We start from the raw sequence: 26,021 nt of genomic DNA, 5'->3' as shown, positions 1-26,021 counted from the left end.
TGTTACAGTGACCAGCGAGAGCGAGAAGGAGGACCGAGTGCAGAGAGAACGAGGAACAAGGATAGAGAGACAGACCGAGGAATCATTTTGGACGGCGGAAAAATGGCTGTGCTTCAATAAATTTGAATCCGCCTCTAAAGTTTTCTCACGAGACTTCGTTAATTAAGAATCGGCCCCCGTCGCTAAGCGTGACCGCTCGAGTGCTCAAGCGAAAAAGAGGTTTGATCGTCTACTCGGCTGATCGATCATCCGTCGTTTAATGCCATCGAGCGTGGACCATTACTTTCTAAACGTCATTTCTGCGTCTCTTGTCGCTTCAGTTGGACACAGACAGGATAGGTGACTACTAATTAATCGGTCCACCACGTATTGACTTTTCACATCATGCTAATGTTATGATAATATAAAACTAGGAGATTTATCATAAGAACGAACTGGACGTATGATCTGGACCATTTTCATTTTCCTAGGAAGTATCCCGTGTGGATGAAATCACGCCTGGCGAATAAATATCCTGTTGGCTTGGACTATCGAGTGGAATGTACCAGTGGGAAGGAAGGAGGTGAAGAAATCCGGAGAAGCAGAAGAGAGATGAGTAAATCTCGTTCATCCTAGGATTCAGGAAAGACGGAGATAGAGAGAATGAGAAAAAGAGAGACGGATAAGGTGGCAAAGTAATATATATAACAGAGAGAGAGAGAGAGAGAGAGAGAGAGAGAATGGAAAAGGGGTGGAAAGTGGAAGAGGAATAAGAGGTTAGGTTACTTTAGGTTGGGCGGCAAAGTAATATATATAACAGATCCTAGGATTCAGGAAAGACGGAGATAGAGAGAATGAGAAAAAGAGAGACGGATAAGGTGGCAAAGTAATATATATAACAGAGAGAGAGAGAGAGAGAGAGAGAGAGAGAATGGAAAAGGGGTGGAAAGTGGAAGAGGAATAAGAGGTTAGGTTACTTTAGGTTGGGCTAGGCAAGAAGAAAACGAGAGAGAGAAAAGAGAAAAGATATTATTTATAGGACCAGCCGGACAGGACGGCGTGCCGTGCATAGACAGTGCCTCATTCCCGCTCTCAGACGAATGGCTCATTTCTGTCTGCAAATACGAAAATACCTCCGAGCTATTTCTTAATATCTGCCGATATTGGGAAAAACCGGGGACGCGAGTTGCGTTACCATAGAAACCACCTCGTCTCCAATAGTAAGAGCAGTGGCGGTAGTACCACCGCAAAACTTACCCTCCCACTACACCTCCCCCCATAAGGATTCAATAATCACTTGGTATAAAATCGAAAGATTTTAATTTGAAAATTCTACAGTCATTCAAAGAAAATAATTATTAATCGATTAATGACAATTTTTATCCAATCAGCATATAAGTATTTATTCAGAAATTACTTGAATATCAGTCAAGTGCAGTGAACGATACCAGGTTCCTTAGCCTATGTACCGGGTTGACAGAAAATATCGAAGTAACCAATTCCATAAAGGGAAGAGATATTTAGGTACCTGTACATATATATATTCCTATATGCTTGCAAGCTTTTCATAGAAGCTTTTACGAGTCGCATATGTGTGACCGGCTCTCTCCTTTTATACCGTGCTTTATATTCCTGGCCAGCGAGCCTTCCCCTACCATCGACGTCACCTTCGTAGCCACGAGGCATACTATATCCTCTTCCCTTATTTCCTCCTCCCGGTGACTGGTCGCTCCCTCCCGAAACCACCACCCTATTCAACCCTCGATATGGAAGCCGCAGGAAAGCTCCGCGAAAATTCTTTTTTCATATTCACTGGGGAGCGATAGTCCGACATAACGTAACAAATTTCCAAGACCGTCCCCGAAACCACCCTCCCGCCTCCCCCGCCCAATAGCACCAGCAACCCCAAGTCCCACGGCCTTTCGCTTCGATGCGCATTTAAATCCTACAGAGTTTTCGAGAGGACGATTTTACCAGGACTCACCCCATACGGCAAGTCTGTATATATATATATATACATACATACAGACACATTTTATACTTGGAAAATTCGTACGAGTGTCCTGGGAGCGATTCTTCCCACGCACAATTTACAGTTTCGCATTTTTCTCCCGTTCTCGGAGCCACCCCTATTCATTGCCTTTCGATAAACTTGTTTCCTTCCCTTACTCCTGTCCGTTCACTTCGGTCCATCTTTATTTCCGTTTTTTTCTTGCTGTAACAGAAAAAAAAAACTTTATCGCAAACGTCACCACCACGTGGTCAATTATCACCTTGTGGAATGAAAAAAGGAATATTCCTGGCACGCGTGGATTTACCTCCTGTATCCAATTGGCGGACCGTTATTCCCTCTTCTTTCGCTGTGTTAATCATCTCGGTATCCAGGTTCCTGGAGTTGTTCCTCCTTTTCCAAGAATTCTATCACGATGGGAAATCCAAGTGGTAGGTAGCCAAGGTGGAAGGATATAGCGTGTGGGGGCTGCTGGGGGAGGGAGGGGGGATCTTGTAGTGGTACCATACGTATAGGTGTAAGGAATGAATCTGGGTGGGTGGGGTAGTCTGATGTGGCGGTGCAGGGTCAGGTGGGGGTAGTGTTGAAAAATAGTCGTGGCAATCATTCAGGATTAGCGTCGGCACCTCAACGGATAAAAAGATGGCTGAAAAGGCCGCGCGCGTTACTCCTTCCGTTGCTGATGAACACTCGCTTAGGATAGTCACACGTATAAGATATAGATACAAACCACAGTGACAGAGATTCGTCCGATTCTTAGGTTAGATCACGCAGTATATACCTATATGTATAAATATAGTCGGTCCATGAGTTCAATCTGTTTTTTTTTTTGACAATTCAAAAACAATGAAGTCTCTCCTAAGCCACACGTGGCTCTGCACACTGTTTTTGTTACAAAGTATGTTTTCGTATGATTTTTTACTGGAATATATATTATTTCTCTATATTTGCATACGTTTCCGTGACTTTATGGAAAAAGTGTTATTTTCCAGATATTGCATTGTTTGCGAACTGTCAAAATAGCATATTGGACACGTGGACTGTTTATATGCATAGTTAGTATATATGTATATATTACATAGATATGTATATGTATTCTAGGGAGTTGGAGGAAGAGCGAAGGAGGGCGTGATTAATTTCATCGATTCGGCATGACACAAGGCCCCTCTCGGTCCCCTTACGGTCATTGTGGATGGACGGTCGGAGGCCCAGAAGGTGATAAAAAAATAGTAGAAAAACATGGAGTCGATAACGTGCATGTAAACCGGTACCGTGGACCACCGGATCAGATGCCCATTACAATGCTTGCCTGGTCGTCCACCTTTTGGGTCTTTCCCTTCATTCTTCACACCTCTCTCATAAGTTACTCTGGACGGTAGGTTCTTGTTAGAAATTTTTGATAAATTTTTGTTTGTTAATTTTGTAATTTTTTTTTAGGTGCTTCCACGTCGTAGTTAGTCATGGCTGGACTTGGGCCTGAGGTTTGCGGTTATATTTGTGCTTCAAAACCGGAAATGGAAAAATGTATTTAACACTGGAGAATGATTCGGATACCTGATCCCGTTACGGGCATTCAACGAGATACTCCTGGGCAGTGCTAGTGAAGAAATCAGTTATTTATCCGTGGTACGAGCGTGCTCGGCTTTGAATCTTCATGGGATCGTTGAGGTGGGTGGGATCGTCTGATGATTAGCGTGGAGAAGTCGAGCCTTTGAAGATGATGCAGCAGACACGAGCCACGCCGTGTCGAGCGGCTCGTTCCACGTCTCCTGGGAACTCGAGCCAGACGTTCCCAGGATCGTTTTTGACTCTTCTTTTTGTATTGTCTTAAGGAAATTTAACGGCTAATGCTCTACGCTTTTACCATACGGATTTATATATGCTTTGTAGGATTCGTGTATGTGGATGCTGGTACGAGATGCGGCTGGTGCATTTGGCTATTGCAAATTTCAATGGTACCCTCGAGCTGGATGGCACTGTAGATCTTTTATTGTCCTGCTCAAACGTCAGCATTATGCTATCTCGATAGTGTCCCAATAATTAATCGGAATCCAAGAGGCGAACTCAATTTGCAAGGATGCCGCGATGCCACCGAGGCTCCAGGTTGAATCGGCAGATGCTATCTCGCCCTTGGATCCTTTCCGTCAAAGGAGATACTAGCGTGTGTATCCTTATACAGTGTCTGAGCATGAGAAGATTGTCCTACTGTTTTCAATGGTGAATTGTAAAGAATTCGAAAACGTTGGTGGATATATGAAAAAACATTAATTCGGTGACACATAACAGTGCGATCTTCGTAATCTGGATCGTCTTTGGGGTAATGACTACTTTATGAAGCTCAAGAGGGTCTTGGCACGTTCTTTGACTGGTTACAGGTAAATTAGATTATTCATCCTGCCAACGATTGTACTCTTTTGTTTTAGGTCCATGAGATGCGGTGGATGCTGTGAAGCATGGAAGAGAAGTCTGAAGAAATATTTTAAAAAACGTGGAAACGGACGAATAGTAATGTAAGGCTGCTGCGGATTGAACGTCGAGATGAAAAAGTGTGAAGAATAAATTTTGATGGAGAAGTAAGGCCTTCCTAAAGTCACCATGTAAATTCGTTGAAGTATAACATTCTACTTCTCAGTATTCAATTATGTATATTAAGAATGAAATCGTGAAATCTTTTAGGTACAGCATCTATGGTCCATTGATGAAGCTAGACCGGCTCTTCCAGGAAGACGTGGTTCCTTTCCAAGAGATTATCTTCACTCTCCGGATCGTCAATGACTCGTTCTTCTTTCTCCTTCATTTCTTCTATAAGTGTTCCTGTCAGTCTGTCTAGTCGAGACGCGTACCAACAATAGAGAGTAATACTTTCGACATTATTCAGTCTTTAATTTTTATAATTTTTACATAAAAAACCGTATCTGGATAACGAATCTCATTAGATACTCAGTTAACTTTTGCTTTCCGCACTGTTGACTCCTGCAACATAGTTAGAATTTAATAAAAGATTATTAATCCAAGTGAATTATTCTCGAGAATAATAAAATAGACATTTGTTAATTATATTTGTCTTAATCAACTGAAGGTTTCCCAGTTCATCTTTATACGAGATAACAACTGTAATTGTTCGATAAAAATAACAATAGGAATATTTTCATTACGAAATTATACAATCATTATGAACTAACGAGATTTGAAGTATTACTTATCAGATTAGAATAATTGTCATTTTTACAGTACATTAACAGTAGCCATATTTTCTTTATCAAGAATGGCAACGATAATGTATAACCAATGAAGAATGGGAGCATCATTGCTTCGTACACGGTGGACGATCCAGTCCCGCCAGTCGTGACCAATCCTTTGTCAGTCAAGATGAAAATACATTGGAATCTAATTTTCACTGATTGGAGACCCGCTGGTTCGTTGGTATTCTATTTCCTTTTTTATATTTTCTTTTTATATTCCACTTTTTTATATCAACTCTTGAACAAGGTTTATAGAATCTGTTTCACCATGTGAGATACATTCTCAAGTGTAGCATTCTTATTCACCGGTAGATCACCAGTATGACGAAAGAACCTTAACGACATTCACCAATGATTCACTACGATGACTGCTACCAACCGTATTAATAAATTAATACAATTAATAAATAGCCTCTCGTCCCTGTCCTACTTGCTAGATCCATGACACTAATTTAAACACAATCTATAGATAATACCCCTAACTCTATTCATACATAGGAATATTTAATTTCAGATAAACGTACGTTGATCGGCTGAGGATGTCCAGATGAAATTGGAACCCAGAAGCAGGAACGACGCATCGTGGGAAATCAAATGGGATCCATACGAATTGGCAAGAGTTACAAGATGAGCTCTTGGGACGGTTCGAAACTGGCGCGACGTTACAGAAGCAGAATGTCACACGATATGAAAAACCGGCCGATTCAAGAGGACTGGAAAGTCTGGACTCTCGGTATGAGGATGGATATGTCATGAGTCCAAGTCCGTAACTGCAAACTGGATGGGCATTTGGTATGCCGATCGGTTGACCGGCAAGAAGACGTTTGCGCTTGGCAAAGTAACCTCTTTTTGTTTAATTATAAAAAATCGAGACTCTAAACGGTACCCTATCCTTTTGTACACCGTAGTCACATGCGCGTAACTACCACCCACCGAGCATCCTGGCGGAAGTTGCGAATCGAGAAAGAAATATGAACGTGTATCCGGTTCTGTCAGTTTAGCATCTATGATCGGTTCTGCGAGTCTTCCTTGTTAATTAGCGGCTTTTAATTTAATTGTAACGCCATACTTCATACTGATGTTAATTGATAAGACGATTTTATTTATCTTCTTTACTCTTGATTATTTATAACGACTAATAAGTAATCTTCATCCAGTTACGTATCCCATACGTATGTACATATTATTGCATTCCGTTGATGCCACGGTTCTATATTAATTATTTTATATGAATTGTTGCAGTATGGAATTCATGACGTAGTCTGCGAGTTCGTTTAGTATTCTACTTGGGTTTCACACGGAGAACACACGATACTCTGGGTAAACAGTATTACATTAGCGTCCTGATCAAACACCTCCCGGCCTCCTGACGATCACGAGGACGATGACGTGTTGACGTGTTCCGGTTCCGGTTTGCCTGTCCAAGCTCACCCCACGCATTTACTGCGGTTTACTTATTATCGCACTCGGCGACGTTTCAAGGAAACGGGATAATGTTCCATTGACTTTTCGGACTTTTGGAACTCATCAGAATTTTCGTAAGTCAATATATGATGAGCGAGGAGAAAATAATCTTAATACTCATTGAGATTCTTGTAGCGTGTACATTTTTTTTTCAATTTTATAGATTCCACCGGGGACAACATTGGCTACTGAAAGATTCACTGTTCTCTGATGTATTCCGGATGAGAATTTGTCCTTTGACCATTGGCAAGTTTCTATTGAAGGAAAAATAAGAAAAAAGGGGTGCAAGTGTGATTACGGCAGTAACGTGTACTATTTGGTGAATAACGACAAATATTTGGTAAAAGAGCGCCAGGCTACAATTACTATAGAACACATGGCCACTGCCAGTGTAGCTGTTAAGTGTCTCGTTGCACGTTATTTCGCCATTCTTAGCAAACGCTCCCTTGAATCATTGATTGGAGACCACTATGAATTGTCCAGTGGTTACTTATTGTACCTGGTTATTGATTTTCTATCGAATAACCATGTTTCATGGCCGGGGGCTGAAGCGCTAGAAAATGCCCAAGACAAGTATCAGGCTGATTATCGATGCTCGTAAAGTTGGACATAACCTCAAAAAGATCAAGAATGTCCAACCGTACATTAATCTATCGTTATAATCGAATTACTTCCATATAACAAGATAAATAGTGACTAAAATGGAATCTCATGTCATGGGGGCGAGTATCGCCCCGTCACGATGACTCTTTAGCTAAACCCCCCACTAAAGTCAGTTCATACCAAAGCATCTGTGACAATTCATATAAGAGTCCGTTCCCACAAAATTGACATAGCCGATACCTAATAACCAAAGAAATCTTTAATTTGTAATCTCACAAGCAATAAGGCTGGACCACGTAAAGAAGTAACTGACAGGATGGTCAAAGGATTCTCGTCAAGGTTCAAGGAGTCCAGAGCTTCTGATGCTGTATAAATCGGTTACTCGTTTATTAACCGTCGACGGATTTGCGGTTTAATCGTTGCGGTACTGCAGACACGGCTTTAAGGATATTCCAATGTTTTTGAGGCACGGGCTGATCGGTTTTTTTTAAACCATCATCCGTATCTCAATTTTTTTTCACTTTTCTTCTCTTTGCCAACGGCGGAACGATCCTCGATTGCCGATCGATCGGCAGCTCGTTCCGTGTCTCTACGGTGATCGATGTCATTTTGTCACGGCCACGCCCGAGCACGTGACGCCATGGATGCGTTACAGGTGTTTGCCCATCGTCCGTACGTTTGTCCCTGAAGGTAGTGCCACGGGTGGATTTTATACTCATGACTCTTCTCTTCCTGGTCCAGCCGTACGTAGATAGATGGAGGACGGCATAGAATAGTTTACTATATATTACACTGTCATCCTGTTACGCTCTCTGACTATGAGTAACTATATATATTATGGTTTATGTTAGCGAGACCAGCATCTGCAACCAATCTGGTGAATGTGAAATCGTGATGTCCTGGGAAGGTGTCACTTGAGTGGATGGGTCAGCAGCCTTTGTCCATTTTTGTCTTCGAAGTTGGTACACCTCCTACGCTTACTTTACTACTATATACGTTTCATCCTCTATAGGTACTTCCTTCTTCGTGTACCGCTGGTACTCCTCTCTTGGCACAGCTCATTTTCCACGCCATAACATTGTCACTGGGAGGCATCGACTTTTTACTGGTTACCGTTCGTGTCAAGGTACGGACTCCTGTGACTTCTTCCTTTCTTCTGCCTTTTTTTTTCGTTTTCATTACCTTATCCTCATTTCTTGTATTCTTGTTGCAGACCACGAGACCGGCTCTACGTCGGTGGCCTCTCTGAATAGAGTTTGGACAGACTGGAGCAGGACGCACAGGAATTGTCATAAACTCTGAGGTTGCAGAATTCATGGATCATGGGTTACTGGTGTAACGTGGTAAAAAATAAAGCGGCGCCTTGGGCGACGGATGTGGCGGTACCGGAAGTCGAGGAATATTGAGATGATCGTTGAGCCAGGTCTTTAAGGTAAAGAAGTATCAGTCAGTGATTCTCAACGTGTCCCTTTCCAGAGGCGTTAATCTCTTTCTCTGCTTCTGGACATTAGTCATGGCTGAGACGGGGACCGTAAAGCAGAATCAAGGGACAGCGAGGGAGCAAGAAAAGGAAGAGAGACCCGAAGTGGAGGTGGAGATAGAGAAGATGGTCCAGTGGAAAGCGTGTAGAGGATAGAGAGGATAGGAAGATAAGAAATCGAGTAGGCGTAAGAGAAAGAAGGCAGTAGGTTAGCCTTTTCGCTGTCAGACAGGGAACCTTCGGGGGGCCCACCTGTTACCAATTACCCTGAGGCCCCTGGGCATCTCCTGGGCCCTGCGCTAATGTCGACAGCGCTACGGTGGCAGTGCTGCCACAACACTCCGCTAATGTAGGCACCACACATTCTTGACAGCTTGACATGTAAATCACTCCATTACCACAGTCTATTACCGGGCAGCTACGGGAATGGACTTTATTCTCAGTCTTTTTCGAAATTCCACTTTCCTTTTTCTTTATCTTTTCTCTTTGTAATACAACGGCCCACTCTTTCATATCTCTCTTTCTTTTCGGGCCTAATATACGTTTTTGTTCATCTTATAACCATCGCTCGTGCATGTATATATGTACATAGCAAACGCAGATCGATATTCAATATTGCTCGATAATAAATTCAATCATCATACCGTAAAATACGTATCGGTTTCAAGATAGTTTTTTTTTTCATTTCGGATTGAATTCTACCGTAATGCCATTTCTTGTGAATCCATGAAGTTTTGACTGAATTAAAAAAAAAAGAAGAATATAGTGACGTTACCCTCCTCAGCTAGAATGGCTATGATAATGAACATTGAAATCGAATGTCAGGCTTTGGACAGCGTAAAATTAACTAACTAATATAATATTGAGCTACTCTGAATTATTGGCTGTGGGTATGGTCCACGGGTGTAGTACGTGTTACTTTTTCTTATACTCGCTGTCTCCTCCTCTCTAACTTAGATACACGTTCACGGATTTCTTCTTGTGCTTTTTCATGAACGCGTTCGCTCTTTTATTCACCAGAACGAATTGAGAATGGTGAGGTTAGGTTTTTGTTCGGGTGTGGTATAATACCTGGGGCTTCAACATCAGGAACATCGATATTAGAATAATAGTCAGGTACAATCTAGCCGTCCATTGTAAACAGAAGGATCATTCGAGACCCTTGTTTCTCCGTTTGGACTATAATATCAATTTAAAATTGCTGCTTTTTTTTCATTTCCTCACAATTCAACGTTAGAACAATGGGAATAATTTATGGATGACATTAGATCCTAAAGAATTTCATCCCTCTGTTTCTAAGCCCCTGGATCAGTCTATGGGGAGTGAGAAAAAAAAGTTCAGCTAAAACAAGCCAAGTGTGATCGGTTATGAAGGGGCTGAATGCTCTACTAGGGGTTCTGCTGAACTAAGGGGTTGGCGAGTCTCGTTCTCTGAGCTTCTTTGCTCGCTGAACCGTGGATTAAGATAAACCCTTCATTCGTTTCTTACCGAACAATTCCACCACCATTGCCATTGGGAACATCACCATTATCGACACCATAACTAGCATTGCTACATGGTCTGATAATAATTTCAGCGAAATGTCATACCAATAGTGTTACCGTCCAATCTTATGGAATTTCTTTCCATTTTTTATCAGTTTTATATCTATGAGTATAATGCGTCATGAAAGTGCAGTACAATTTACATTTATATAAAGTACACGTGATCATAAAAATTCCGCAAGATTTATATATCGTCGGATCCTTTTAAAGTTGGTAATTAGTCAGTAATTACCTAGTTGTAAATAATAATAATTAGAGTATCCCTTCATGAGAAGATTTAAAGCAACTATAAGCTTGTCAAAATTGATAAGTGTGGTATATTAATTACTTTCATCCATTAGTCAATTAGGATAATGTAATATTAAAATATTTTATTAATAACACTGATATCCATCGGCAACAATTTTTCATTCTAACTGTAAGGATCTGTATCTCATTCGATCCAAGGTACCGATTAATATCGTCCGGGCGACATGATGGGCGAAACTTATTTCAAATGAAGATGGTAAAATTGTCTCGGATGAATTTAGCGAGGCTTCCGAAAGGTGGCGAGGAGTTGCATTAAAAAAAAAATAAATTAAAAAACTCGTGCCTGGTATCCAGCCGTGTTCTTCCCACCAATTGGTCTTTAATTTCACGCTTGTGAATGCACAAGACGCGAGGTGAATTTATATCTTTTTTTTCTCTTCCTCTTGAGCTCTCGTGTCTTTTTTTTCTTCTTTTGCCTACTCTCTCTCTTTCTCTTATAGAGCAGGGCGTAAACCAGTGCGTGCACAGATTGCACTTACCATCTCACCATGGGATTTGAAATACGCGCGAAAGGCACCTTAGAAACATTATGCGTCATCCATATGTAGGAAATTCTCATATCTGCCTGTAAATAGTCCATAATACTTACATATAGAGTGTACCAAGATATTTTCTCTCATAATTCAAGCCAATCCGGAACTTATTAAGAATATCAAAGAATCTTCACTTCCGACAAGATCTACAATAATCTTGACTGGTATTGAACTAATCTCGTGTTTCATCATGCATATGATAAGCGTTATCAGGATGAATTTCTTGAATCATACACTGCAACAGTATTCGGTAGAGTACAGGCACACGGAGCAAGTCTGCGGCATATATATCAAAGCAGTTATTGCGGATTGTAAGAAGACTCATAATTTCTGAGGTTGTTTTGTTTCTCGAAACGGTCTACGGCCCGTCCGGCCCGCTAAGAGATGTTTGAGGTTAGGTTAGGGGGATGTTTGGCGGCGGAAACAGCGGCATGATAGCGCATTTATCCCCTTGCCCACTCCAGCCCCCAAAATAGCGTCTCTCTCTCTCTCTCTCTCTCTCGCAAACCATGTTAAGGATGCATCTCACTCTTTTTCACCCTTCACCGCCCAGAGTCCTGGACTCCTGGAAGGATCTCTGGCACGGCTTCAACCCTCTGGCTACTCTGTGTGAGAAGGCAGAAAACCTCCGTCCCTTAACTCTCACCTCCCTGACCCCCCACCCAACCCTCCTTAGCCACCTTTATCCTTCCCAACTTTTATCCTCTTTTTTTTTCCACCCACCTCCCTCTTTCCCTCCATTACAAATGGGATTGTCGTTCGGCACTTACTCTTCTCTTTGAAAATGATGTGTTTGTTACCCGTCGATGTGAACGTACCTTTAGCTCTCGCCCCGATAATTCCTTAACGTAAACTTTTCAGCGCTGCCCGTCAAGTTTTGATCTACAATCCATAGGAGGTTCGAGGATAGTTGAAAAATTCTTCTTATCTAGAAAAAGCCATAGGTATACGCGTTTATCGTATATTTGTCGTCGGTTTAATCGGAAAAGACGTTTATCGTTCTATGAAATATCGATCCGGTAATAAGTTTTTCATTGATGCAAGTATCGCCAGATAGTATAGGTTAGATTGCTTGCGAAACAGATTCTTCGATTAGAGTCTCTATCAATCAATATTCAATGTACATATTAATGGCTGATTAATACTTGACTCCCGGTGCATTCTTTTGTTGTGTTTCTGTTCTTTTATTTACTCTGTCTTATATTACATGTTTATGTATATATATACATCTTTGGCTTACGCATAGAAATGATCTATCCTTGCATACATGGCGTTCCATAGAGGTCGCCTTTTTCATAAGGTTTTGTAATCGGCCAGTTCATTCGTATGCGGGATACGCGCCTGCGCCAGCTAGAAGCTTATAAGTAACGCAGTAATGACACGGCCTGTCATTGCCGTACACTTTTCTCAGCTCATTGTCATTAGGCGCGCATTGATTTATTAATGCGAACAGGGAAATTCCGAGGTTGCGTGTGACGGTTCTCGCGCGTTATTTTATTCACTTTGGTTTTTTGTTCTCGAAAAGTTATGGCATTATTTTTTTTTTAATTTTTCACAAAATTCATATGAAAAATTTTACACGAGGACAGGTGAAACGATGATCGAACGATGTTATAAGTGATATTTCCTTGATAGGCTTGTCGATTGTTCTTATCGCATCGGATTTATTATCAGTTTGATAAGAGATTGTTGAATTGAAAGAATTTGTGGATTTTTATGAAAAAGAAATTTATCGACGACGTTATGTATGTATGTTTATTAGCCTGTCAGTTTATCGGAATTGGAATTCATGAGATTATCATCAACGAGTATATTTGTTTATTATCAATTGATTATTGCAATCTATAGGAAGATAAGGTGACTGTGCGATTGTTTTTCTTAATTATTTGTTATATATTTTTCCTTAATAGAAAGTTTCTTAGTCACGCTCCTAACGCGTGGGATCCGACTAATCGAATGCTAACCTGGCTAATCAAATAATCATCAAGCTCGACTGCGGAATTGTCCGAGACTCGTGATGATTTTGAAAAAATTATTTTTCAAAAATTTTTATCACTCGACGTGACAGATTGTGACTACCCATTTTCTTGCGACTTATCCATCCATTCTGGTTATTACTTATCCACATACGTAGGTACTATTAGCGATGGCACTGATTGTACAGCTCGTTATTTATCACGTAATCGCGTACGGTTATTCGCCATGTCGGAATCTTCAATCTCATTAAGAGAAGATCGTCGACAAGAGTTCATCGGCTTGGGCGTATTTTAGGCACCGTTCACACGGGATTACTTAATTGCCGAAAAAAACACGATAATACAAGGCCCAATCTACATATCGGATATAGGAATCAGGCCCGGTTTGTTTCCGCGATGCCTTAATAATAATAGGCCCACGTTAATTGAATGGGCCTTAATCATATTTTCGTTTATCATATATCATAATTTTCGTTTATCATATATGTATAATAAGATAGATGAAGTTTTTTCGAAAAAAAAAAGAAAAAAGGAAAATTGTACATTAAAAAGTTTTAACCTCGTACAAAACGTGTTTATTCGTACTGATTTTCAATTTATTGTTAATTAACAAAAACAAGAACCGGTAACGTTGGTCGGTCGTCCGAGCGTACAAATGATTATTAGAGTGTACTTTAATTATTTGCGAATATTTATTACGAGTTCTCATGCGCGACCATGGCAATTAGCTAAATGATCACGTTAAAGGAATGAAAGATTTCGCCAAGGCACGCTGTCTTCGTAAGGCCCATTTATACATCATTTACTCTCGTATCATAAACCATGGTAAATACCATATTACGTTCATGATAATGACTCGATCATTATACCCATATAAGATTAATAATTATTTATATAAAAAGTAAAAAATGTTGATGGTATAAAATGTTGTTCGAAAATTCTGAAAATATTTTTCATTACCAATATCTTATGTGGTTCGTAAAAAATTTTCTATTTTTGGAATAGTCATGCGGATATGTTTGTTTGAAAAAAAAATCAATAGCCAACGGCAGATACTTGGCCATGTATTTTCTTGATCTTTGATTTTAATCCATCGATTCTTCCTATTGCGTTGGCAACCCTTTCTGGGGTCCTCCCATAGGCGGTGCACGTTCTGTATACCAGGAGGACAAGTCCCGATAACAAAATAGTCCAAGAAAGCGTGTATCGACGATAAATCAGCGGTATAGCATTCCTAAGATAGCGCTTGCTGAAAGTCATTACGGTGGCAAAGTAATTCCCAACTAAGTAAAGCAATAAATACATAATGCATCCGGCGAGTTTCCCACACGCGTTACCACAGAGAGCCAGTTCCATGAAATCATGCATCACGACGCGGGACGTTACGAGTCACGGATTTATCTCGCGGGATGAAAACGACTCTCTCGCCATTTTCTAATGCCTGCTAAACTTTTTACTTTCGCACCCTATCCTCGCCGAGGTTATAGACACTTCGCGATGCCTTTTCAGAATTGGCAAAAAAAAAAAAATATATGGAAAACTGTTAAATCCACCATAACGGGTCTTGGAACGTACTCCATACTTTTTTCATAAATTTGAAACACCAATTGGTGTGTAACATATATGATACATGAAATTTTGATAATTTCCGAAATTTCATATTAAAATTTTTTTTTTCAGCTGTCACGAATGCCTTATGGATTTATTGTATTACGTGTACCAGGAGGGAGAAATGTCTACGCAGAATTGCATAACCAAGGTAAACTTGGATCCAGTGTTTTAGAGGTTTGAAAATTAGTAGGCATTTATTCTAAGAGCGTCTGGATCTTTCAGGTGAAGATCGAGAGCGAGATGCTGGAGAAAACCGGTAACTTCCCTATGCAGGATGATCTGGATATGGAATAGTACATAGAGGTCGACCTCTAGGAGGATCTTCCCTTCGTCAAGGACTCTGACTTCTTTCCACGGACTGGCAAGGTCCTTTCTTCTGCGACAGAGTCCGTTGTCCGGGAGTACATCGACCTCGAGGAGTACCTAAGAGCTCTGAGAAATGGCTGACTTCTCGTGTGCTCTACATGTAGGATTGATTTTCCTGATCAAGACAAGTTCAATGTACGAACGATTTGTAACTGTGATGGAAAGCTTATTTTTTATGAAATATGCACAATACAATTTCCAGGTAAAGCATGATACTTAAAGATATCTAATATTATCGATAATTCAAATTGAGGTATATTTTCATAAATTTTCACAGGTCAACTACGTCGAAGGATCGTATACTCGTGCATTTAGAATGAAAATCCTATATGTATCTGCGAGTATTGCAATTGTCCATATTCTGATATGGAAGTCCTGAAGAGTCATATTGCATCGGTGCACTTTAAAATAAGGCTCATTTAGGGTAAGGCCCGCAGGAAAGTACTGGCCCATAAGCAATCTTCCAAGGATCACAGCTTACTACACAAAACCTCGAAGCCTTCCTAACGCGCGGCTTGCAAGAAGAGATTTATAAGGCCCAGTAGTCTTAGGGCCCATATAATTGTTCACAGTGCGGAAGTGCCTTCCCGATATCTGCTAAGCGAGATTCAAACGTTCTCCAGTACCGAAGACCCATAAGCTCACGCTTGGTGGTTAAGAGCTGATTCGAATGTGAGATTTGCAAGGAGAGATTTTATCTCAAACGCGCACCGCAGCATCACATATTCGTGCACTATGGTGAGAATTTATTAATATGCGATATATCGTTAAATCATGCATTCTTACTTTTTTATCTTAAAATATATTTCAGGGCACGAGGTCTTACCAGTGCACAAGATATGAGAATAGTTATAGAAGATGGGCCTTGAGGCCCAAAAAAATTATCAAATTAATACCAAGATAAATCACAAAGATATATAAAAGATATATTCAATATCATAAAAGCATTTGAATTCGAAATTCATGTAAAAAAAAATTTTTTTCTTCTGCTTCCTCCCTAGGGATTAAGTTTGAAATAAAAAATTTTTTTTACCAATAATAGCACACAGTCTGACCAACTTTACAATATTTTCAATATCGTAAGGCTATGAAGTCAATTGTAAGTTTTAATCAGATAATGGCACAGTAATAGCACAAATAAATGAATCAAAGTTTATAAAATTTTTCAGAGCCAGCCCGAGCTCCCAATACATCCGAAGATGAGATTTTGCATACTGCCGAGTTGCCCATCTATAATAAGCACTTTGCCCATGGAAACAATACGATTAATTCAAGAGTAGATCAGACCAGTCTTCGAAGCTGTGCTATACCTCCTACTTAAGTTAGGTATCGAAGTATCGCGTAATTATAGTGTTTTCCAGTATTGGCCGGACGTGACGACCGCTGCCCTCTGTACCGTTCTTAGAAATTAGTAACGAACCAACATGGAACGTCCTGTAGGAACAATCTACTCCATATACTTACAGAGGAGACACAGAGAATCACTACTGGGAATGATAATTATCATAATGGCCAGTTCGCAATTAATAATTCTGAATTGGTCGCTGCGATAATATTTTTCTTAAATCAAATTATCATTCCTACACCGTCCTATACCTATACAGGTGGGTATATTATTCCACTGGTATAACCAGTATCATACAATTTTTGTACTTCAGGTAATAACACTGTTTTCAGTTTTGTAGGCACGTGGGAACGACGTGCTAAGGTGCGTGCTCCCAGCACACGCTCGTATACAGTAATCTGAGAAGAGTCAGGACAGATCGCATCTCTGGTCCAGCGTACCAGCTTTGACAATGCCGACTCACCTTCATGCGGGATCAACCAAGGAACAGAATTCCTCCGTTATACGATAACTTAGTGGGATTTGGTTAAAAAGATTTTGGTGAAAAATTTTTTATTCGGTAAAAAAATATCTTATTACTTTACAATCTACTTATTACTTCAATCTTGCGCATAAAAGACCATCCAAACTTACTTGAGACTCGCTCAACATGTATACAAGTCACAGGACATGCACACGTCTAATTATAATCAGAAACTTCATGAAATTGTGAATCGCACATACGGAGCTGTAATTTATCTCCGTTATGCATAGTCACGCTAGGGACTTATTTAGATAGAGATCACTTTAGTTATTAACAATGGCGACCGGCTTGTTACCATACTGTAGGAATGATCTGCTCCGTTGCTATATGCTAATTTACGTAGCAGGATGCTATACGTTCCGAGCCTCCCTCTGTAACTTTACACTAGACTTTACTAAATTTCTCATTCGACCACGCGTGCACGCGCCACGTTTAATACGCCCCTGAAATTTTTCTGGCGGTACAAGCAAAACCGTCGGATGGACCGAGGAGATGAAATAAAAATAATTGACGATGGTATAGGGTATATGGGTAGTAGTAGGGGGTTATACCGAGGAATTAAATCATGGCGATGTCGATTAGTATTGACAATGGCGATTAAAGAGGACGAATAAGTGGCCGGTCCGTAATGACCATGGAGAGCGTAGTGAGTAGTGAGCACTGTAATTTCATTGATAATATTTAAATAGGGGCTTTTAATAGCTGTCTTTTCTTGGCCGGCATTAGTAACAGGGGCGGGCAGAGGGACGAAGAAGCGGGGGGGCCCGAGGGCCCCTTTCTTTACCTTTACACTCCCTCCTCACGATCTTATACACTCTCGGCACGGCTTCCTCTTGTTCCTCCATCCTTCTTTACCTTCTGTATTTTTTACCTCTCTCCTCCTCTCGCGGTACCTTTTTTATTTTCTCCTCTCTTACCCGAGCTGACATGCGCAGAGGCGTACTATTTATCGAGTGGGCCCCGTCATTATTTCATCGAACTCTTTCAGCGCGTCATTAATCGAGTCTCAGGCCCCTCTTCCTGACCGTGGGCCCGGGTATACACACCTCCCACATGCCCATCCCCTGTGAACCAGAGAATTAACGATATCAACATAGAGAGGCAGGTGGTTAAGAAAGGCGCGCGATTTGAAATTTCAAAGGCTGCCAAGTCTCGTGCAACGTCGTAGTGATATCCAAAAATGGAATTGGGAACGATCTGGATGTAAATGAGCGCGAGGAAGGATTCTGATGTATATCGATGAGGTATATCGATACAGGTACCGAACAACCGAGTTTTTTTCACCGTCAGCGCAATTTGATACAATCTAATTGGATATGAAATTAAGTCAACGAAATTCCGACAAAAATTCAATGCGCCCCGTTCCTTATTCTTCGACCGTCGACTTTGGCTTTCCGCCTTCGCGTCACTATACCTCTTCTTCTTCTTCTTCTTCTTCTTCCGCCTGATTCTTCGTTTCTTTTACTTTTTCCTCCTCTCCTTCCCCCGACTCTCGTTGCCCCTCCTCTCCCACGTCCATTGGCATCGCGACGGGGTGATATTTGAAATTTATATTTTCCGCGTGCGCGAATCGACCCTGACGCATCCGTCATCTTTTTCAGTTGTAAACCCGGCCGCATAATTGTACAACCGCATAACGAACCGCCCGGGTGCATTACGTCCGTTTCAGTCGACGTCAGGACGGATCAATGTGCATCCTATAGAGATGCAGGTGCATTATTTTCCTTCATGCATTTAATGATACGAATAATCGTGTTTTTCACTGAATTAAGGATATATATAAATGGGCACTGCGATTGTCCACTTTCAATGTCCTGAACCCTTGAATACACAGTACCAAGAGAAGCTACCTGGAATATAAGTTTACGCGAAGGGACGTAGCTGGACAAAAAGTCTACAAGACTGGGGATAGACCGTTGGGCAGCGCTAGGGGGCTAGATGGGGGGTGAGGAGGGGGGGGTGGAGACTGATGCAAAATAAATCGGTCTGTAAAACGGGGCCTAATTAAACCTCTGGAGATCCATGGTAGGGGTCTTCATTGTTATCGGGATACATCGAGCTTGAAGTGTAGTACCTATACCTTCATTCCTTTTGTCATTCCCTGATGAGATTGCGGATTTAACTTGGTGCAACCTCAGGTAAATTATCATTGATTTTAATCGATAATTATCGATCTTTCTAGATTCGATAGCAGTTATAGAAGACTTTGTTATGGTATCGTATGTTATATGTAGACGATTGTATGTCCAAGGATAAAAGTATTCATAGATCCATTCTATCATTTGATGGATCCATGGATCCTTCCACCCTTTCATTCTTCGATCCTTCCATCCATCCGCTGACCGCTCGAAGGAAGCAAACAACGCAAAAACTGGCGAGCATTGTTCCGGCCCCAGAGAAGATGGACTCTAACCGTGGACGCATGCATACCTACCAACTTACCAACCTACCGGACGCAGCAACCTTCCGACTACCTCCTGGCTACTTCTGCTGCTGCTGCAGCAGGTATAGCGAGAATACGAGAGAAGAGAAAGAAATAAGAGGGCGAGAGAGGAGGCAGGAGGAAAGGAGCGAGTCCGTGATGGGGGGTACGAAGGGGGCCTTAGGAGCGGTCGATTTGATTTTTAAATGCAAACAAATCTACATCGTGGCAAAAGCGCCGCCGACCGTCACTCAGTCAGAGTCCGTCAGCGGTGCTGGCTTGCGGATTTTTTCAATCATCACAGGCCGGTTCGACTGCTCCTTCCTTCTTTCTGCTTGGGACTGACCCGCTCCTTGCCGTCCCACCGTGGTAATCGTCAGGGCCGCATGGGGGGCCCTCCGTACGGCCCTGATCGCGGGAACCCCTCTAGTGCGACTTACGTCTACTTTCTTGGCGCGAGTTAGAATTTTCATGTTTTTCAGGAAAAAAAAAGTTTTCAGGTATTTATTATCAACGGCGATGGATTTTTCGTGGAATTTAATAACAAATTTTTTTTAATCATCCGAATTTGGTGATACGGCAATTTTCGATGCTTTTAAATAAATGCTTAAAGGCTCCTTCACAGCGGGCAGGAATGAGTGGCTCAATGTAATAAAGGCCTAAGGTTCCCCGTAGGGTGTAATTGCCGCTTGCTCGGATGCATCGCCTGTCCCAACATAGCTGCATGCGCGCGTCAACGTTCATAAGTTATGAAACGGTCCACGAGAAGGCATAATTGCCGGTGGATTAATGAGACGGCATAATTGCACGATAATCGCCGATCGTTTTATTAGACGCTTCGTCGCGGGGCCGCCGCGCAACGCGGGCCCAGCCCGACCGAGAGAGAGACAGCTGACCGAACGAAAGACAGAAAGGGAGTACGAGAATCAAAAAGAATTGAAAATAAGAGAAAGGAAGAGCGAAACAAATTAAAGGGAGGATATTGAGAAAGAGCAGTAAAGGTCCGTACACACATCTTCGCCGTACGAACGTACAACCGGCAAAGTCCCACAAGAAAGCTAAGACAGAAGGAGGAACGCACCTCGCCGCATATTATTAAGGCCCAGAAACGCAAGAGGGTATGTCCGGCTGGTCAGAAATGACAATTACCAAAGGGCCCATCTCGAAAGGGCCCACCGCCTTCGAAGAGGAACGCTCGCGCGGAATGCAACGTCACGAGCCGGCCGGATGCGACGTGGGAGCCAACGGGCCCGGTTGGACCCCAAGTGGTCCCTTCCCCGAATGCCGGACAAAAAATATATTCCTCCCCCCTCGTCCCCCCGCGGTTCGAATCATTCAAAATATTTTTGCACCGGGTACAATTTACGTAATCTCCCCCTCCCCCACCCTCCCACTTACCCCTGGCCCATATTTCATTTATTCAGGAAGTCAGCCATCGCTTCCAATCGCACGACGAACGTCTCGCCTACAGCACTGAACTACGTCCGAGCAGCGAGGTTCAACGTGCCAACGTCAATTTTCTCCGATCCCGTTTACAGAACGGCGACATACCAGATAGCAGTAATCTCTAGTCAAGTCTTGAGGGCCGTTGGCTTCCCGGTAGATGAGGACTAAAAACCGGGGCTCCGCAAAGGGACATTTAAATGACATCGCCGCTCGGCCGTCCGCTGGAATCAGCATCAGCAATAGTGGTAGTAGGAATAGTAGCGATAGTAGCAATAGTAGTAGTAGTCCGACAGGAATAACTCAGGGGAGACGCAGCCCGAGAGACTAGACAGACCTTACGGACGGACGGATGAGATTCAGTCAGGTCTGACATTGCGACTTCCTGTCTCTCTCTCTCCTCTACGCAACGCGATCCTTAAGGCGGCTTCATCTCCTCCTTCTCCATCGTCCTCCCCCCGTCACTTGGCTCGCTGGTTCAAATGGGGAAGCTGCGGGAGAGCAGAGTGGGGTGGAGGGATGCTAATCAGATGCCGACAACGTCGGCGACTTCAAAAGAGGGTAGCGTCGGGACCTCGTCACCAGGTTGGCTTCTTCAGCCTTTATTTGAATGTCCGCCTCCTTTTCGTGGCGGATGACAATGCCACTCCGGACCTCCCTACCTCCGAGGATCCTAGACAGCCAACCCGTCCTCCCCAGGTAATTCCCATAACGCTCGCGATATCCACAGTGCAGATCTAACCTCTTATCACAAAGATCCCAGGCCCAGTTAAGATTTCCGGATAATTCGCAAGAACACGGGACTGTGACGTATTCTCAATACAACGCCAAAAAGTATTCCCTTGGCCTGCTCGGGTATTCGTATACCGATATAAACGTAACCTCCGTGCGTGCACGGAGTTGTATACGTGTAATATATGTTCCGAGCAATATCGCGCGAGTTCCAGAGGTTATGAGTGGAGCATAAAGATGTTCTTTGAGGCGTCGGACACCTGTGCGGCTCTGCATACGTGCACTATCCCCACCCTGGATCCTTTTTTTTACACAATTTTTCTTAACCCATCCTCCTCCACCTACTTTTCTTATTATTCTTATTTCTTTACCTCCTACCATGCGCTCCTTCGTGTAACGTACGCAGGCACACCCGTGCATCCCTTATACGTATTACAGCCAATGTAACCACGCAGATACGTACGTACCTACCCTACATTAAGATTCAGCAGATGATAAGGACGACTTTACGATCTCACGCTCCGACGATTCATAGCTCGGCAATATGAACGGACGCCGTTTACCGGGCTTCACGTTTATTTCCAAGGTACCAACTTTGAGACATTCGAGATATAGCTATAGGTATTACTTACTTACTACCTGCGATAGGACGTATGGTTAATTGTATATAAAATTGTACGTTTTGTATTGGTCTTTTATCGAGGTGATACTGTTATTGTCTATTGTTCAGTGTGATATTGGCTTTTACTTTATTATATTATTATCCGTCCCAAGGATGACTGGTGGTGGAATCGTCAGATCATGGCGTATCCTGTTGCATATTTCACCTCTAAAACCCTTTTACCATCTAGCCGAGCTGCTTCGAGCACCGGTGTGTAAATCAAACGCGCGTTGCCCGCTTGTAAATCTCCGGGTAAGTACACACCGCCCGGGATAATTTACGCAGCCGCTTCTCCTTTGACGGGGTTAGGTTAGGTTAGAACGAGCTCGTACTGTATTCGGAGACTTTTCTATAAGAGGAGTCAAGGATTGGGCGGGAGGAAGGACGAGTCGAAGATACGATGCTGTTGGCTTATTTCGCGAGGGCAGACGACATCGTTTAATGTAAACAGACAAGACATGTAATAATGGACACGCGCTGACAGATTAATTGCCGTGCGTATATCTGCGTGGATGTTTTTCGAACTAATAAAATCTTGATAGTGGAAAATATAAAAGAAAGATAATGATTCCTATCTTGTCTGACCCGTGAACGACGGGAAGCTCGTATATCAGTTTCTACCTTCTACCTGTGTTAAAGTGTATTGGTCTGGAGGAGTGTATATATTGCTAGTATGCAGTCGGTATGTACTATACAGTATTTGCTATAGTATAGTATAGCGGGTATAGACTGTATTATAGGTACTATATTCGAGCATGGTATTCCATACAGGTGTAATGGACTGGCATGTAACATGGTAACGCGGTATGGTGTTACTTCTTGGATGGGACCCCATGTGTACCAACTGTATAGCCATGGTACGACAGGTGGGCTAGTTTCTTGATAAATGAAGTGAGAACTCCTCGCTACTTATCCGCCGATGCATCAAATCTGTCTAGTTGCATCGAACTGTCTGTATTAGAGGTGCTTGGTTCTGTAAAGTGTAGAGCGATGGGTATGGGGATTTTATGTTTTTTTTTTTTTTTTTTCAAAAATTCGAACAAATATTTGATTTTGAGATTTAGGTTTTTTTTTGGAATTTTTGCACTGTTTTATTATAATTATATGCAATTTCGTATGAGCTTTGTCAGAGGGACGAGTGAAGTTATTGATTGGAACGCTGAGGGATTTAATGCAGTTGGTCGCTATTTGAATGCAAAGTGCATTTATGGTTTTGTCCCCTGCTGTGGATGTCGGAATTCAGGTTGGGATTGTTGCTTCATGAAGTCTTGAGTTTTACGGTGGTACGGAATGCAGAGTCTGGATGGATGATATATTGGGTGGTGGAATTTGTGCATATGGGTATGTCATGTGCATTCACACTTATGGGGCTTATTTATCGCTCGTTTTCAATATAAAGAGCGTTGTATGGATATGGGTTTTGTGGACCTGCTGAAGATTTTTAGATTTTTTTTTTTCTTAGGCCCTGCCAGTTCTGGTAGTCTACGTACTCGTATGGTTTGCTTATAGAAGTACATGTATGCATATGCAGTTTTGTAGGTTGGGTCTGCAGCAGCGTTTTATGCACTTTGAATATGTGGATATATGCACACGGGATGCACTTATATGCACATCATGGGATTATTTATCGACCCTTTACTTGCCACAGGATCTATCTGCATTTTCTGTTATACCTGCTTGTCGTTATTTACGTACCGGTCCAGAGGCTGGGTCAAAGGTCATACTGGAATTGCGATCGTTTCGGTCCAGCCAACAAAGGGAAACGAATTTTCCTTGGATTCCTTGCTCGTTGCAAGATTCATTTTCTCCTGGAGAAACTACCCTGGAGGTTATTCGTCTTTCTGGTCTTGGAGGGTGGTAGGCCTTGGTTAAGGGTGGCTTTTTCTTTCCTTCTCTCTCAATACCACGCGGCCGTTAACGACTTTTAGATCATTAGTTACTGAAACTACCAATACAATTATCGGGCCTTGGAAATTTATTCCCTTTAATCTTGGCCCCACCAGACAACACCATGATTGGCCCACCATAGCCAATTCCATGTATATATCTATATATACCTTTGCAGTAACCTACTGCAGCTCCAATGCCGTTCTTGGATTTCCTTTTTAACCTCGCCATTCTCCCTTTTTACTATTTACTCCTGGTACACCCTTAATTCCTACACCCTTGCTGTTCAAGGCAATTAAGCAATTCCATAAGAACTCGACCGCTTTATTTTGTGCATTGGTTAAATTCTACGTGAAATCAAATTTGGACTGGTGTCAAAACGTACCTCAAAAAAGTCAAGACTAAATATTTTTTGAATTAATCAAACTGAACTACGGTATACGTAACACTAGTAGCAATACTGGTTCGTCAGTGAACCAAGCATAAGAAACAGGGAACATTTGCAGAGGTCATTATATTTTCTCGTGGCGTCGCGAGGAGCTTAATCAGGATGGCAGCCGAGTGGAATCAGCAAGGACCCCATTAGTATTACTCCCTTCGTATCTCTGACCCCCAGGTACAGTCTCCAGGGACTCATTGTCCAACCTAATAACCGCAACTTTTAATTGAATTTGCGACTGGCACGAATCAACTTTCCGTTCGATTCCGTTGCCCGTCCGTACTTCGCTGATTGGTACCTTACATTTCGCCTCGTGGATTACCCTCGCCAATAGGAATTGCGGTCTCTTTTATCAATTCCAATTCAGATTCCATTACTATAATTTCATCTGGATCTACGACCAACGAAAATTTCACGACGCCCCATATAAGTGAATACAGAATATTTGCGGACTCCCGCAATTCCACATACTGCAAATCGTTATTGTACCTGGAATTGCGTAAGAATTAATATAAAAGTATTCATTAACGAATCCCATAAATTCCTTAAAGGTGGTACCCAAGACTCTTACTGACAGGTAATTAGAATAGACGATTGACTTAATTGCAATTCTTCATGCAACCAATCCTCCAACTTCGTCCATTAAGGTAATCTCTTTGGCGGGCGCGAAGCGCGCAACTCTTAGTATTCGGCCATTGTCAGAGCCCTGCCGCAAGCCTTTGTGTAATTGATCCGCTTCGTTCGCATTGAATGCCAGCAATTACGACTCTAAGCGCGAAACCGCTCCATGTTTATTCATTTGGCGATATACGCGAGACACGCCGCTGGGACATTGAAGCGATTATATCTACGTATGTGGTGTGTACGGTAGCTTTATGTTTAGTCTTATGGAATTTTTTTACGTACGTCTCCCCCTTTTAAAAAAGATTCTACGGGGAAAGGAGAATCTTAGAAAAATTATTAAAACCTACTGAGCGATATATATTTACACTAAATATATATATTAATACAGCTATATGCCGACCGGTTAATATCAAGTTTATATCCAACATGGCCGACAGTTTGCTTCACAAAAATCACGTACTACCATCTTATAAGACATTTCTATTTCTGAAAAAGAAGGGTGCATACCGTTACTCTTCCCTTGCGTTGGTTGGCAGCATTGATTTTCAAGCGACTTGACGCGTTTCCTGCACCCTCCACCAGATGGCGTTAGGTGTCTACGGATTCGATAAGGTAAAAGAAGAAAGGTAATTGAACGAGTAAAATTTTTATTTTATGCCTAAAGATCGTTTAATTTTATTGTCAACTCAAGTCGATATATAGCCAATCCAATATTATGCATCATGGTTACAGGATGAGCCTCCTACACGTGCTACAGTGACAATGCACTCCGGTGCATCTGCTAGACTCGTGCATTCCAGTCAAAGCCAGTGCGTGACACAGTGACG

At 42.1% G+C, this 26,021-nt stretch overlaps 1 protein-coding gene across 1 annotated transcript in view; it reads left to right on the top strand.

Moving 5' to 3' along the window:
• The window catches only part of LOC107271983, a 28,401-nt gene extending 9,502 nt beyond the window's left edge, over window positions 1-18,899 (top strand). The window contains exons 1-18 of the transcript XR_001538787.2: window positions 2,570-2,750; window positions 3,092-3,365; window positions 3,428-3,658; window positions 3,881-4,307; window positions 4,414-4,563; window positions 4,667-4,845; window positions 5,255-5,405; window positions 5,747-5,965; window positions 6,475-6,770; window positions 6,860-8,425; window positions 8,513-8,731; window positions 8,811-9,128; window positions 14,822-14,900; window positions 14,975-15,320; window positions 15,396-15,856; window positions 15,930-16,217; window positions 16,288-16,722; window positions 16,796-18,899. The gene's annotated coding sequence lies outside the window, so the exon portion shown is untranslated. Of the gene's footprint in view, window positions 2,751-3,091; window positions 3,366-3,427; window positions 3,659-3,880; window positions 4,308-4,413; window positions 4,564-4,666; window positions 4,846-5,254; window positions 5,406-5,746; window positions 5,966-6,474; window positions 6,771-6,859; window positions 8,426-8,512; window positions 8,732-8,810; window positions 9,129-14,821; window positions 14,901-14,974; window positions 15,321-15,395; window positions 15,857-15,929; window positions 16,218-16,287; window positions 16,723-16,795 lie in introns of the transcript that reaches the window.
• Window positions 18,900-26,021: the final 7,122 nt, after the last annotated feature.

This window comes from Cephus cinctus, unplaced genomic scaffold (genome assembly GCF_000341935.2).
Source record: "Cephus cinctus unplaced genomic scaffold, Ccin1 Ccin1_scaffold1073, whole genome shotgun sequence".
Taxonomy (NCBI): domain Eukaryota; kingdom Metazoa; phylum Arthropoda; class Insecta; order Hymenoptera; family Cephidae; genus Cephus; species Cephus cinctus.
This window is presented reverse-complemented; position numbering and strand designations above follow the sequence as displayed.